The 13,427-nt window shown below is 41.9% G+C and overlaps 1 protein-coding gene across 1 annotated transcript in view; it reads left to right on the top strand.

Moving 5' to 3' along the window:
- Window positions 1-660: 660 nt before the first annotated feature.
- CAMKK1 (calcium/calmodulin dependent protein kinase kinase 1) overlaps window positions 661-13,427 on the top strand; it is a 180,413-nt gene continuing 167,646 nt past the window's right edge. Inside the window, exon 1 of the mRNA XM_018553389.1 lies at window positions 661-777. The gene's annotated coding sequence lies outside the window, so the exon portion shown is untranslated. The remainder of the gene's footprint in view (window positions 778-13,427) is intronic.

Genomic DNA, 13,427 nt, shown 5'->3' with positions numbered 1-13,427 from the left:
TTGCCATTACTGATTGGACTAGGAGTGGGTGGGTGGTGGTCACACTTTTGACCAGGTTTGGGCGCACCTATGTGAACTGGGTTCGCACCAAGCTCAGGCTCATCACTGAGAGGAGTACTTAGACAGGGAGTTGTTTTTTCAAGAAGCTATGTACAGCACCCTGCCAGCCCCTCCCACCAGCTATGACCTGCCTTAATTACATAGAGAAGGACAGATACCCATTGATGACAGGATCTAAAGTAAGGTATAGAATTAAAATGGACTTAAATAAAATATATAATTTGCATGTTGATGAGGGAAGGGGGGAGGAAGAACCAGGGAAAACAAAAAATCTAATCTAAAGTAAGGTATAGAATGAAAATGGACTTTCAAAAATATATATATAAATTGCATGTTGATGAGGGGAGGTGGGAGGAAGAACCAGGGAAAACAAAAAATCTAATCGGATTAAACTTCAGCTTCCAGTGAAAGCCCTGTTCCCATCTGGAGAAGCAAACTGTGTCCACTGCTAAAGGCATGCAGAGGATGCCTTCCGCTATGAAGCACATCGCAGCTGCTGCAAAGAGCAGAGCCAATAGAAGGTTCCGCTGCCTGCAGCCATTAGCAGACAGCATAGCATATTTCCATTACTCAAGCTGAAAGAGAGGTTTTGCTAGAAGGCAGCTGATTTGCAGGGAGGCCGGAGTTGTGGATCCAGTGCAAACACTGGCACATTGACATGTATAGCCGGGGAGCAGGGAAGCTGCAGAGACCGGTGTGTGCACTGCAGCTGCACAGGTGAGACTTCTATTACTATTGCCTCCGCTCCGGACAATTGGATTGTGTGTGCAAGAGACGCATGTCATGAATGGATTAGAACATTCAGCCGGTAATACATGTGTATACACTGCAGTATATACTATGTGCACTGCTAGATGGAACGTGTCTGCATGCTTAGATCATACATTCGGTTTGTAATGCAGCCCAAGCTACTGAATTAATTTAAATTTGTGACTGAATTAAAACGTTCCTGGGTTATGACAAATGTTAATATCACCTCTGTGCTTTATGGGAATCCTACAGGCATTTCGCACTGGCATGATTGCAATGATTAATCTGTATATTTCGGATACAATGTTGCAAGCTTTGGTGCTTGTAACACACCTGACACTGTTTATTCATTGATAAATATATGAGTGGCTGTGTTTTGTATGGTTTTTATTGCATGCATCTCTGGACGATATTGCACACATCATTTCATGTCATTCCCTGTGGATGAGATATGCTTATCCTCTCCATAATGTCATCTAAAATTTAATGTGACCCTATAGATGAGAGGATGGCTGATGCTATGGGGTTGGTGATCAGTGACAGCTGGAAAGTTGAGTTGACATTTCCCCTATTAATGCGGAACTCCCCTTATCAGAGTGCAGAGCTGTCATTGGCATTTCCAGTCATTTCCCCATGCAGCAAAGCCCTGGGAAATCCTCTGTGTACCTCCACAATGACAGGGAGGGATGGGGCTGCTCATGGCAGACGATCCTCCTACAGATGTCTTCATAAACTTGTTAGCCCGGTTCCGATTAACCCCTGTGGTAGCATGCATTGCGTTAACGTCATTGACCTTCCTGGCTTCTCTGGACACGTTGCTCTATATAGAGAACGGATTACATAAGGGATATGTGCAGCAGACAAGTCTTATTGATCGGTTTTGTCAATCAAATAGGTTCATCTTGAAGACTGTCTTAAGGCACTGGCCTGACCTGCAAGGCTTTAGTTTTCTGCAGATAGCTATGCATTACACTCCAGAAGACGCAAGTAATGCTTAAATACAAGAGCCATGTGCATTCTTACTAGAATCTTGGTGTTATTTGTGTATTTCTTGCAGTAGCTTCCTGTAATAAAGACCAGTCACTGCTGCCCTTTCTCCTTGTGTAGAGTGACTGGTCTTGTATCCCCCCCTTGTTTTCTGCAGGCAGCCTGTAGTGTATGGAACCTGCTGTGTCCCTCCCACAGCTCTGCTCTCTGCACAGGCTTTGTGCAACACAGTGATGTCAATGCTACTTTTATATAGTAGTTTTGTGGTTTACATAAAGTGGATTTATATCCTATGTTGCTTTTGAGGAATATATTTCAGTTTTTGTTTTTTGTGCCTGCAGTTTAGCTTTAAAGGATAATTATGGAGAGAGTGAAATAAATGCACATCCCCATAATTAGAAGCGACCTGTGACAGTGGAGCTGTCACATACTGGCTCTATTGATAGAGAACGGAGTGATCAGTCACCACTCCCGCAGGAATTCCGCCTCCCCTCTCTGTTCCTTCAGTGCTCAGTGGTGGGACAGACAGGGGAAGGGGTGGACGCATCTGGCTTTATAGCGGTAGAGCCAGCTGTCAATAAGGCAGTGGGGTGGATCCTGACAATATTGTCAGGATTTTTCCCGGCTGCAGCACGGCTCTACACTGTCAGCATTTAGCAGGCAATAGCCAACTGTATGCTGAGTTTGGGTCACAGGAGGACATTTCTAATAAAGGTGTAAAAAAAAGCCAAAAAAAGTATGGCCATAGTTCTCTTTTAAACTCCCTCCACAGTATACAGTCTAATTGTACAGTCTACTTTAAAATTGCCCAAACTATGCAAGATGAGGACAAACCAAAACAATCCATTGAATTTGTATCATATCAGGCTGGCCCTTGCACTACATAGTTGATGGTACATTTTTAAAGGATAGCACAATCAGATTGTATAGTGTATGGTTAGGTTTAGATTTATCAAAACTATGTAATATGAAGACCTATCTAATCTATCCAGTGAATTTTATACCTAGTCAAGCAGGTTCTTCTACGATATACTTTTTGGTAGATCTAAAAGAGATTGTACAGTCAGATTGCAAAGGGTATGTTGAGCTTTGTTCTTGTTTCACACCTTTGCATGTGTGACAGTGCATGCAGGGGTATACACATTTTATGTGTTTAGGCAGCCCATTCATTTCAATAGACTGCCCTATGCTAGACAATTGCACCAAAATACATGGAGGGGAATTTATCAAACCTGGAGCAGACAGAATGTGGAGCAGATGTGCATGGCAACCAATCACCTTCTCTCTTTTATTTTCAAAGCACATTGAACTGAGAAGCTGATTGTAATTATCCTGATCAGACAATAATCATCTTATGCCTGTGGATAACTTTACCGAAGTTGCAAACCAATACCAAAACCAGTTAGTAAAAGGGAAATCGCAGAATCATTCTAATAACATTAGTTTTTCTGTTAAGAGCTTTCAAGGTGTTTATATTACAGAATCTTGTGGATGAGGACACATTTTAAATCTGAAGTCCATATACCCATCGCCCTCGTAACCACTCTTCCATAAAAGTTAGGTGGGTACAACAGCTGTCGTCGGATGGCCACCGTCTCTGTACTTAAGTAGAAATATGTACACCCGCATTTCAAAGGCAAGTCAGATATGTCTATTTATTGACGTACATGCAGTGAGTGTGTTATGCTATGCTGCATGCACGTCAATAAATAGACGTATCTGACATGCCATTGGAATTCCGGTGTCCATATTTCTACATTTTTAAAGCTGGTCATGCGCTGTACAATAAGCGTTGTAGTGCAAGGGCCAGCCTGAATAGATACAAATTGAATGGATTGTGTAGGCGTGTCCTAATATTACATATTTTTGGTAAATCTAAAGATTGTACAATCAGATTGTATAGGGTATGGTTAGCTTTTGAGATTGGTGCTGTTTGGTCATTAACTCTTTTATATAAAACATGGGTTTATCAAAACATTATTACCCCTGTAAGATTCTGAATCTTGATTCTGGCAGTAAACATTGTGATCTGGCAAAAAACTATATTGCCAGGTCAAAATGATTTGGACATTTGCTGTCAGAGTCAAGACTCAGGATCTTAGGGGTTAAAGGGACTCAGTGTATAGAGATGGCTCAGTGTATAGCTGGTTGAATGCCGTTTACATGCCATTCCTGCCACTAGCCGAGGAACATAGGGATTTCCTATGCTCCCTGGCTCCATCTATTGGGACTAGGGATGCACAGATACTTTTCGAGTACCAGTGCAGATACTTGGCATTTTCATGAGAACTACCAGGGTTGCAGCGGTTGCAGCTGGGACCAGGCTCTGGTGCTCCACCACTGTCCTGAAATCATTAGTCTGTATTGTTTTAGAAAAACTGACACATGACAATAAACAAAAATGTATCAGTACTCGTACTCGCAAAACTGGTATCTGTGCATCCCTTTATTTATGTTTATGAAAACAAAATCATACATTAAAACAGAGATGTACAAATCTCGGGAGCTCCGTGTGCTCCTTACAAATGACAGCTGCCTCCTAATTTTTGAATTTTTCTCTAGTGTAGTCTTGGAGCTCAAAAGTATCCGTACATGTACTCGTACTTGTACCGAGTACTGTACTTGGTATCTGTGCAACCAGTGGTGTATCTTGGTTTTGTGCTGCCCTAGGCAAGACTAAACCCGAGCACCCCCCCATACCTAATCTAAACTAGTCACACCCCTTCCTGTTTAAGACATTTTGCATAACCTGTCAGTTGCGGGATACAGCGTGCACGGTGTATATAGATTCCGACAGGTTGTGCTATCAACGTAGCTGGACGCTCTAGTTCTACCTTTGCAATAGCTGCCTTCTCTATTCCTGGCTTGATTGGCTCCCTAGCTCTGCAGCTGCAACACCGATCTTTTGAAAGTGCCGCCCTAGGCAAATGCCTAGTTTGCCTTGCAGTAGATACACCCCTGTGTGCAACCCTAATTGGGACTATTGATGTGTTAGAGGCATTCCCTAGTGTTTTTTATATGCCCATGTTTTTCATCCACAGATTTAATAAGCAGATTCCAAGATTCAGGATCTTACAGGGATCATGGGGCTGATGCATAAATGTTCACCCAGTGTATAGCTAGGTGAATGCCGTTCACACGCCATTCCTGCCACTAGATTGAGCCTATGAGTGCAGGAATTTCCTATGTTCCTCGGCTCCCTCTAGTGGCAGGAATGTTTTGATACACACATGTTTTTCAGCCACAGATTCTTATCAGCCATCAAAGTAGTTTTCCTGTATACACAGGGCCATTGTCAATAGATATAGTCTACCCTGCCAATGTGTTTGTATCTTCAGCCTATCTGTGACATGTTTCAATTGAGATGTTGCAATATGTCGTTATACCCAACAAGATCCTGAATCTTGATTCTGGCAATAAATATTCTGATCTGGCAACAAAAAAACTATATTGTCAGATCTAAAGGATTTGAACATTTACTGCTAGGCTCAAGATTCAGGATCCTACAGGGGGTTATAGGAGCTGATTGCCCAGTGTATAGCTGGGTGAATGCTCCTCGTGCGCCATTCCTGCAACTAGATGGACCTGAGGAACATAGGGGTTTCCTATGCTGCTTGGCTCCACCTAGTGGCTGAAATGTTTTTGATGCACCCATGTTTTTCATCCACAGATTCTGATCAGCCATTGGAAGCATTTTTCCACCATACACAGAGCAATTATCAATAGATCAAGTCTAAAATGATCTACCCTGCCCCTGTGTTTGCATCTTCAGCCTATCTATATGCTTCAGTTTGTCATTATATTTGCTGGCGGCCACTTTGAAGCAGAGCATGGAATGGGGTTCTGTACTGAAAGGATCCACAGATGGAAAAATCCTAATTATAATCAGCTTTATGTCTACAAGTGGTGCTTCAGTTTACCTCTTCGTATATTTTAGAGAACATTGACATAACAGTAAAGTGAAAGGACTAATTCTATCTTGACATTTTCTTGACTAATGGATGTTTGCCACCCAACTCATGAATTAATCAGTAGATTATCCATGTAAATGAATTTAGCTGTAATCATATAGCTTAATCCTATTGAACCATTGATTAGGTAACCATTTAGAAGTCCGTGAGCACCAGTGCCTGTGTTTCGCTCTGTATTTTAGGAATTACGTGTTTGACCCCGTCTTGATATTTTAAGGTTTATTACTGTTTTGACATAATGAAAACTTGGTTATAGCAAAGGTATGAGGTCTCTTGAATGTATGTGCCTAAATGTAAGCGAAATGCCATATAAAAATAACTCGGGTCTGCTGTGTGGCAGAGTTTATGTTCCTTGTTTTACTTTTGATGCCTGTGACGCCAGTTGTTCTGCGCTTCTTGTGTGTTTCAGTCCAAGGCATTTCATTCCAAATGGCAGAGTGGCTGTATGCAATATGTTCCATTCAGTGAGACTTAAAGCTGAACTCTGGGATTAAACAAATATTATCCAGATACGAGAGTCATTTTTACATGAATCTTGGTGAGCTTTTATTTCTTCCAGATCTGGGCAGTAATCTAGTGCAAAATGTTGTCTTTGTGCAGGAGCTTCCTGTAATAAAGACCAGCCACAGATGCTCTCTCCTTGTGCAGGAAGATTAGTCCTGTCTTCGTCCCCTCCTGTCCCCTTTTCTGCAGGAAGACTGTAGTAGGTTGGTCAGTTGGTTCCCTCTCACAGCTCTGCTATGTGCACAGGCTATGTACAGCACAGTGATGATGTCACTGCTACATTTACTAGGTAATAACTGGATTTTTGAATGCATTTGGTGGGTTTACATGCTTTGCAGCTATTGAGATATATATTTAGATGAAAGTTTTTGTGCCCGGAGATCAGCTTTAATGATGCTTGTTTAAAACCAAGTACGTGTATTGCCAGCAATTTTGAGAATGACATTGGAGACCTGTATTCGGTATGCCTCCTTAATTCAAAGAACAGACAGCCAGGGGATTAATGTTCACTTTTTGCATTTCAGCCATCATGCTTGAGGGTTTAGTTCACAGAAAATCTCATGTGTGGCTGAGTCATGTTGCAGAAGCCTTTGAATATATTTCTATGTTCATTATGGCCAGTTCCCCAAAATAGCAGTCTTATGCAGTGCCATACACATTACAGTCTCATTGTACAATCTCATTTGGATTTACCAAATGCAATATAAGGACAAATCCATTTAATTTGTATCCGATAAGCCAGTATTGTCGTGATTCACCCCGGCTGCCTATTTGACAGCAGAGACCGACAGCTGTCTGACCAGTGGTCATGTGATCGTTCAGCTATCGGTCTTGTGACAGTTGCAGCGTCTCACGCCACCTCTAAGTATTGGGAAGAGTATGTGTTACTCTGCCAGTAATTCCCATTTAAGTGATTCAATGATCTGTCGGATACATTAGAGGGTGAAAGACAGACAATAATCACTTTAATATAGTAAAATGTGATGATCTGATACACAGGGACCCAGTGATATATTTGCTTTAAATACTGCCTAGTTGTGATAAATTGTAAGACTCCCATTAGGATTACAGTGCTAAAACTGCAAGATACAGATTTAAGTGGGGTGTACATGGTTCTATTTTTTTTTTTTTTTTTTTACACATTCAACCTGCGGCCTGAACAAAAAAAAGAACAGATTCCTCCATCAATGCTTACAAGTGTTGACAGATGAATGCCCCACTGTTTGCATTGTATTCTGATTACCTGAACTGATCTAAGGCTCTGTACACACCAGGGCGCCAACATTTAAAAACCAATTTATTTCTATGGGGCGCGTTCAGGCAAACGTGCTCAATCGCGCGCTTCAATCCGCCTGTCACCTGAACCGCTCCATGAGCTACTTTTTCAGAGCTGATCAGCACATTTTCCACATAGACTTGAATGGAAACGTGCTAATCAGGGCGTTTTTAATCGAGTTTCAGTGCTGGAATGCGCATAAAAACGTGCAAAAACAACCTTCCAAAAATGAATGGGGCCTAACAGCTGATTGGCTGCTAGCTCTGTTCAGCTTAAAATTTTCCAACTGGCTCCTTTGATCAGCTAATTGAGGGATACCAGGCGCCAACAGATGATGCGTGGACCTATATGGGTTGGACTTGATGGACGTATGTCTTTATTCAACCCCAAATACTATGTAACTATGTAACAGTGGCACCAATGGTATGAATTTAAACCGCGTGTACCCAACTTTAGATGACGGTAATGACAATACTGTGTTGAATTTTAGGGCTCCACAAATTGCAGTTTGGCTGGATCTAGAGGGCATTAGTGCTATATAATATTGTGACATGAGTACAGGTGAAACTCGAATAATTAGAATATCGTGCAAAGTTCATTTATTTCACTAATGCAACTTAAAAGGTGAAACTAATATATGAGATAGACTCATTACATGCAAAGCAAGATAATTCAAGCCGTGATTTGTCATAATTGTGATGATTATGGCTTACAGCTCATGAGAACCCCAAATCCACAACCTCAAAAAAGTAGATTATTACATGCAATCAATAAAACAAGGATTGTACATAGAACAATATCGGACCTCTGAAAAGTACAAGCATGCATATGTACTCAGTACTTGGTTTGGGCCCCTTCTGCAGCACTTACTGCAATTACTTTTGCATGATATTGTAATTATTCGAGTTTCACCTGTATATTGCTGAAAGTGAATACAGACTTGCTATATAATACAGAGCAGATATGCGGGATCCAGATCTGTCATGGTTGATGAGCTTGTGCAAGCCAACTGGGCTCTGACGTAGGGTGATGAAGTGTCTTCATCTTGAACCTTGTTTCATTATCTTAAAGGAAAAACACAATTTCCAAACCTATATTTTCGAATCCCTCCCTTTTTTTCTTATGCATTGCTGTTCACTATGCTGACTTGCTGGGTTTTCCTTGCTTGCATTCTTATAAAATATTTACTGGAATCTCCACTTTAAACAGTCATATAAAAACAAGTAATCGCAACTTAAACCATTTTGAAATGTAACATTTATGTAATTTACAAACCTTACTATTTCAGTTTGCAGCCATCTCTGATTTTCCTAAACTGCCAAGAAAACATGATATTGTTTTCCTCGCACCTCCTTCCCGCCTCACGCTTGCCGCTGCCAGACCCACCCGCATCCACGCTCCACACGCTGCACCTCCTTCCCGCCTCACGCTTGCCGCTGTTACATCAGTGGGCAATGTACCTGCAGTGCACCACAAAGCCATACATTGCAGAGTCAGTCTCTTCCTTCCTTCCTTCCTTCCTTCCTTCCTGCGATGTGTCTGCCATGTGCACACAGTGACTCTAAATTTGCAGATTCAAGGCTTCGAGAGCATTGGAAGGCCCCTTTCATACGGTCAGATCAGGTCCATCTGTCATTTTTCTTTTTTTTTTAGGGGGATCTGTTAGGCCTATTGGTAGTGGAAGGTAAGCAGATGTGTTTCCATTTACATCTGATTATCCCTGACTCCGTCTAGGTCTGGAAAACAAAATGGAACAGACCAGTTTGTGCGGACCTGATTGTGATCGATTGGAAGTAATTGGATGTAAATAGACACATGTTCGCTTACATTCACCTGCCCATATATTTTTCCCCCCTCCATTCGCAAGATGGAAGAACAAACTTAAATGATAAGTTCCCCTTTTGCAAAAATAAAAGAAATGCTTAATTAAGAATATATATAAAAAAATATGCATTTCTTTTAATATTTGCATTCAAGCCTGGAAAGCATTGCAATTGTGATCACTCACTCATAGCTGCAAAGCTCGGGCTTCTGCACATTCTCTCCCAGGCAGAGCTCCTGCAGATATGGAGTTTCAGTTAGGAGAGATGGGGGAAGGACGGCTGGACTTCAAACTGCAATAAATTACCTCATACGGCGTCCAGCCGTCCTCACTCTAGAGCTGCCCATATTCCTGCATCTACCTAGAGGGAGGACGGCTAGATGCCGTATGACATGATTTAGCCCCCATTCACACCTATGCGTATTGTAATATGCGCGTCTGTCGCGCGACCGTCACGCGGGTTTTTTACCGCCATTCGCGGTAAAAAAGTCGCGCGATTCCAAAGGCTACTTGGCAGTATACAAATGGAAAACGCCCTACAAAACGGACCAATACGCAGCAAAAAACGCTCCGGGACCTTTTCATGCGTGGGCCGTTTTGTAGTGCGTTCGGGACGGGCGGAAATACGGACAGGTGGGAACGATACCATTGACTACAATGCTATTTATTTTTTTTACCGTTTTGTAGAGCGTTCATCGAGCGTAGGACGCGCTACAAAACGGTCAGGTGTGAATGGGGCCTTAATGCAGTTTGAAGTCCAGCCGTCCTTCCCCCGTACCTCCATACGAGCTCTGCCTGGGAGAGAATGTGCAGAAGCCCGAGCTTTGCAGCTATGAGTGAGTGATCACAATTGCAATGCTTTCCAGACTTGAATGCAAATGTTAAAGAAATGCATATTTTTTATATATATTATTATGCATTTCTTTCATTTTTGCAAAAGGTGAACTTATCATTTAAGGAAGTGGTATGAGCTGTCACTCCTGTGACTCTCTGTCACCATGACTAAGAGAGTGTGGGAATCAGCAAACTAGGGCAAGGGGGTTGAGGCAGAATTTCTCTATAACAGAGTCAATTATCTCTATTAACTTAATAAGGTGTTGTTCAAACAAAACTACTGTATACCTAAAAAGAGTATGCAACTTTTAATGTTTACTTTTTTTTACAGAAATAGCATTTTTACGCCTTCAAAGGCTCTGTAACACCGGAAAGGAACAAGCAATAAACTTATATGACTTTAGTCACATACTTTACAGAAATGTTCCTCTGCTACATCTGATAAGCAGTCATACTTTTCAGTATAGTGACTGCCACTTGCAAACATTATTATTTGGCTTGGTTCACAACATATGCTGGAAAATTTGAAGATTAAATGTTTTTTATTATGGGATCTTCAGATCTAGGTGAAAGTTCACTTTCTGAACACAGTATTTTATATTTCACAGATGCATGGAAGCTATTCAGTCTCTCTCGCTATATTCCCCCCCCCCCCCCCCCCCCCATCTCTCCTAACCTCCGCAAGTTTGAAAATATGCAGAAGCCTGAGCTTTGCAGCTATGATCGAGTGATCACGATTGCAATGCTTTTCAGACATGAATGCACATATTAAAGAAATGCATATTTGTATATATATTCTAAATGATGCATTTCTTTCATTTTTGCAAAAGGTGAACTTATCCTTTAATAGACACGGATGTCCCTTTTAATAGACACGGATGTCACTGTTGTGTCTGTTGTAGACTTGCTGTGACCAGGCTTTTGTTAATGGTCATGATCACGGTAAATTCGCTGCAAGCCAAAGATATGGACTCCCAGGTGCTAATTGCCTATAGAAAGGCAACATTACAAAAACACTGCTCTGTCATTAAAATCTGTCAATTTACTTTTATGTGATCCTTCAGAACTATAGGTACACTTAATTTGGTAGATATAATTGTTTAATTACATGTCACTCAAATTTAAATTATTACATTTGGACAGGCTGCTCCATTATAAGAAACCCATGTGGAGAGAAAAGCGTGGGCTGCCATTGCTAATTGAAAAATGTGTTGCTGATCCACGCTTCAATACTATGAGTCACTGACCTGGAACAAGTGTGCAGATCAGGTATTTGAATTTCCTTTGACTTCACTGGGTGCATACTTGTTCCTAGAGAGAGACTTAGAAGTACTATCCTGAGGTAGCCAGGAATCTAAGCTATTCATAGGGAGGACAGCATTTTACATATTTCTCCCAAACTCTCTCCAAAACATACATTTTCTGAGTGTGCAGGACCTATGAAATTAAAAGATGCTACTGGTGGTTGCCCCTGGAAAACCACCTTGTCCCTGTGCCGATGGGGACAAGCGCCTCTTCACCACAAGCCCTAGGGCGTTGGTTATCGGGGTACAGGCTGGGGCTTATTCACATCAGGGTAGCCCTTTAATAAAGGGGCACCCAGATGTAGCCCCCCTTGTGAATGGGGGGTTCAATCACTAAAGGGTTAAATCACATTGTAAATTAAAAGACCAGACTTTTGAAAAAATCCTTTATTTGAAAAAAAGTTTTTGAGAAGTATTTTATTTAAAAAAAACAAACCAAAAAATAGATCCACAGACAAAATCCTAGGGTCAATCACGACGTCCAGATGACGACTCAACGGAAAAAAAAAAAACGACCGGCGTCCCGTCCGCTTGTGACTAACTGCCAGCGCAGAATGGCAATTTGACAGATGCTGGCAACATATAAACAATTGGGTGGAGCTAGTGGTGACAGCTAGCTCTGCCCAACAGTTTACAGTTGTACGGCATCTGACAGGTGAGCCATAATTGGGCAAAGACATCATGACTTTGCCCAATCATGGCTTTTACAGAGTACTGGGCCCTGATTGGGCAAAGTCTTGCATCTGACCTGTGGTCAGGTGCAAGGCTTTAGCCAATCAGGGCTTAATAAAGCGCAGTGCCTTGTGGGGCGCTCGGCGGACGAACAGCCCGCCTAACGCCCTGACAGTTCATGTGTTCGTCGAACACACAAACTGCCGATGTTCGAGTCGAACTCACGCTTGACTCCAACATCCCTACTAATCATTCCCTTTGACTGCTACAAAGTAGTGCATAGGGCAATGATCAAGAACGGGTGGCCAACTCCGGCAATCCAACCGTGCTTTAATTACAAAACCCAACATGCCTCTACATCTGGGAGTCATGCCTGTATCAGTCAATCTTGTAATGCCTCATAGGATTTGTAATTCCACAACAGCAGGAGGGCCAGAGTTGAAAACCCCTGATCTAGAACAAAGAAAAGACTTCTATGAAATACATTCTTCCAATCAAAGGTCCTGTACAGAAAGCAATGTAACAGCAATGGGCAATGGAAAATGATAGTATGATTATCTAGGCCAACCTTTCTCAAGCACGGTACCATGGCACCCTGGCGTGCCGTCTGTCTTTGTCAGGGGCTCCTTCAAACTTTAGCTAAAGGGTTAAGACTGTGATGGGAAAGTGGGCTCTTGATGTGAATGGGGGCCTTCTGATGTGAAAGGGGAGGATCCTGATTTGCAAGGGGGGACTCTGATGTGAAGGGGGAAGCTCCATGTCTTTTTGTTGTTGTTGTTGTTTCTTTGCCTGTGGTCCATTTAAAATCCATATGTCAAGGATAAGGGTTTGGTACTGATTTATTGGGGGGAATCGCACCTCATTTTTTACAAAGCGTTGTGATGAGTCACCTGTGGTGATACGCAAGTCATACAGTGTGAGGGAGAGAGCGAAAGTAATAGCTGTCGTGTATACAGTTTTCTTAGTGTTGTATACATTGAGCAACTTCTCATAATGAAAGCTCATATTTTGCCTCTTTGAGGAAGCTGTCTGAATTCTGCATATGATATGTTATTCACCATTATTACCGTGCTCTCACGTGGAGTTGTACAATATACCACATGTTGGGCTAGGCCACATATAGTAAGTTTTACAGTTTTTGTCACCTCAGCAAAGCTGTTATGTTACATCCTCAAACATACAGAAACAGAAGTTGGAAGTATCACTTTTTGTTTTGTTGTGCTGGTTCTGTGCTCTCAGGATAGTGT

This window comes from Nanorana parkeri, unplaced genomic scaffold (genome assembly GCF_000935625.1).
Source record: "Nanorana parkeri isolate BGI_ZX_2015 unplaced genomic scaffold, ASM93562v1 scaffold118, whole genome shotgun sequence".
Lineage (NCBI taxonomy): Eukaryota > Metazoa > Chordata > Amphibia > Anura > Dicroglossidae > Nanorana > Nanorana parkeri.
This window is presented reverse-complemented; position numbering and strand designations above follow the sequence as displayed.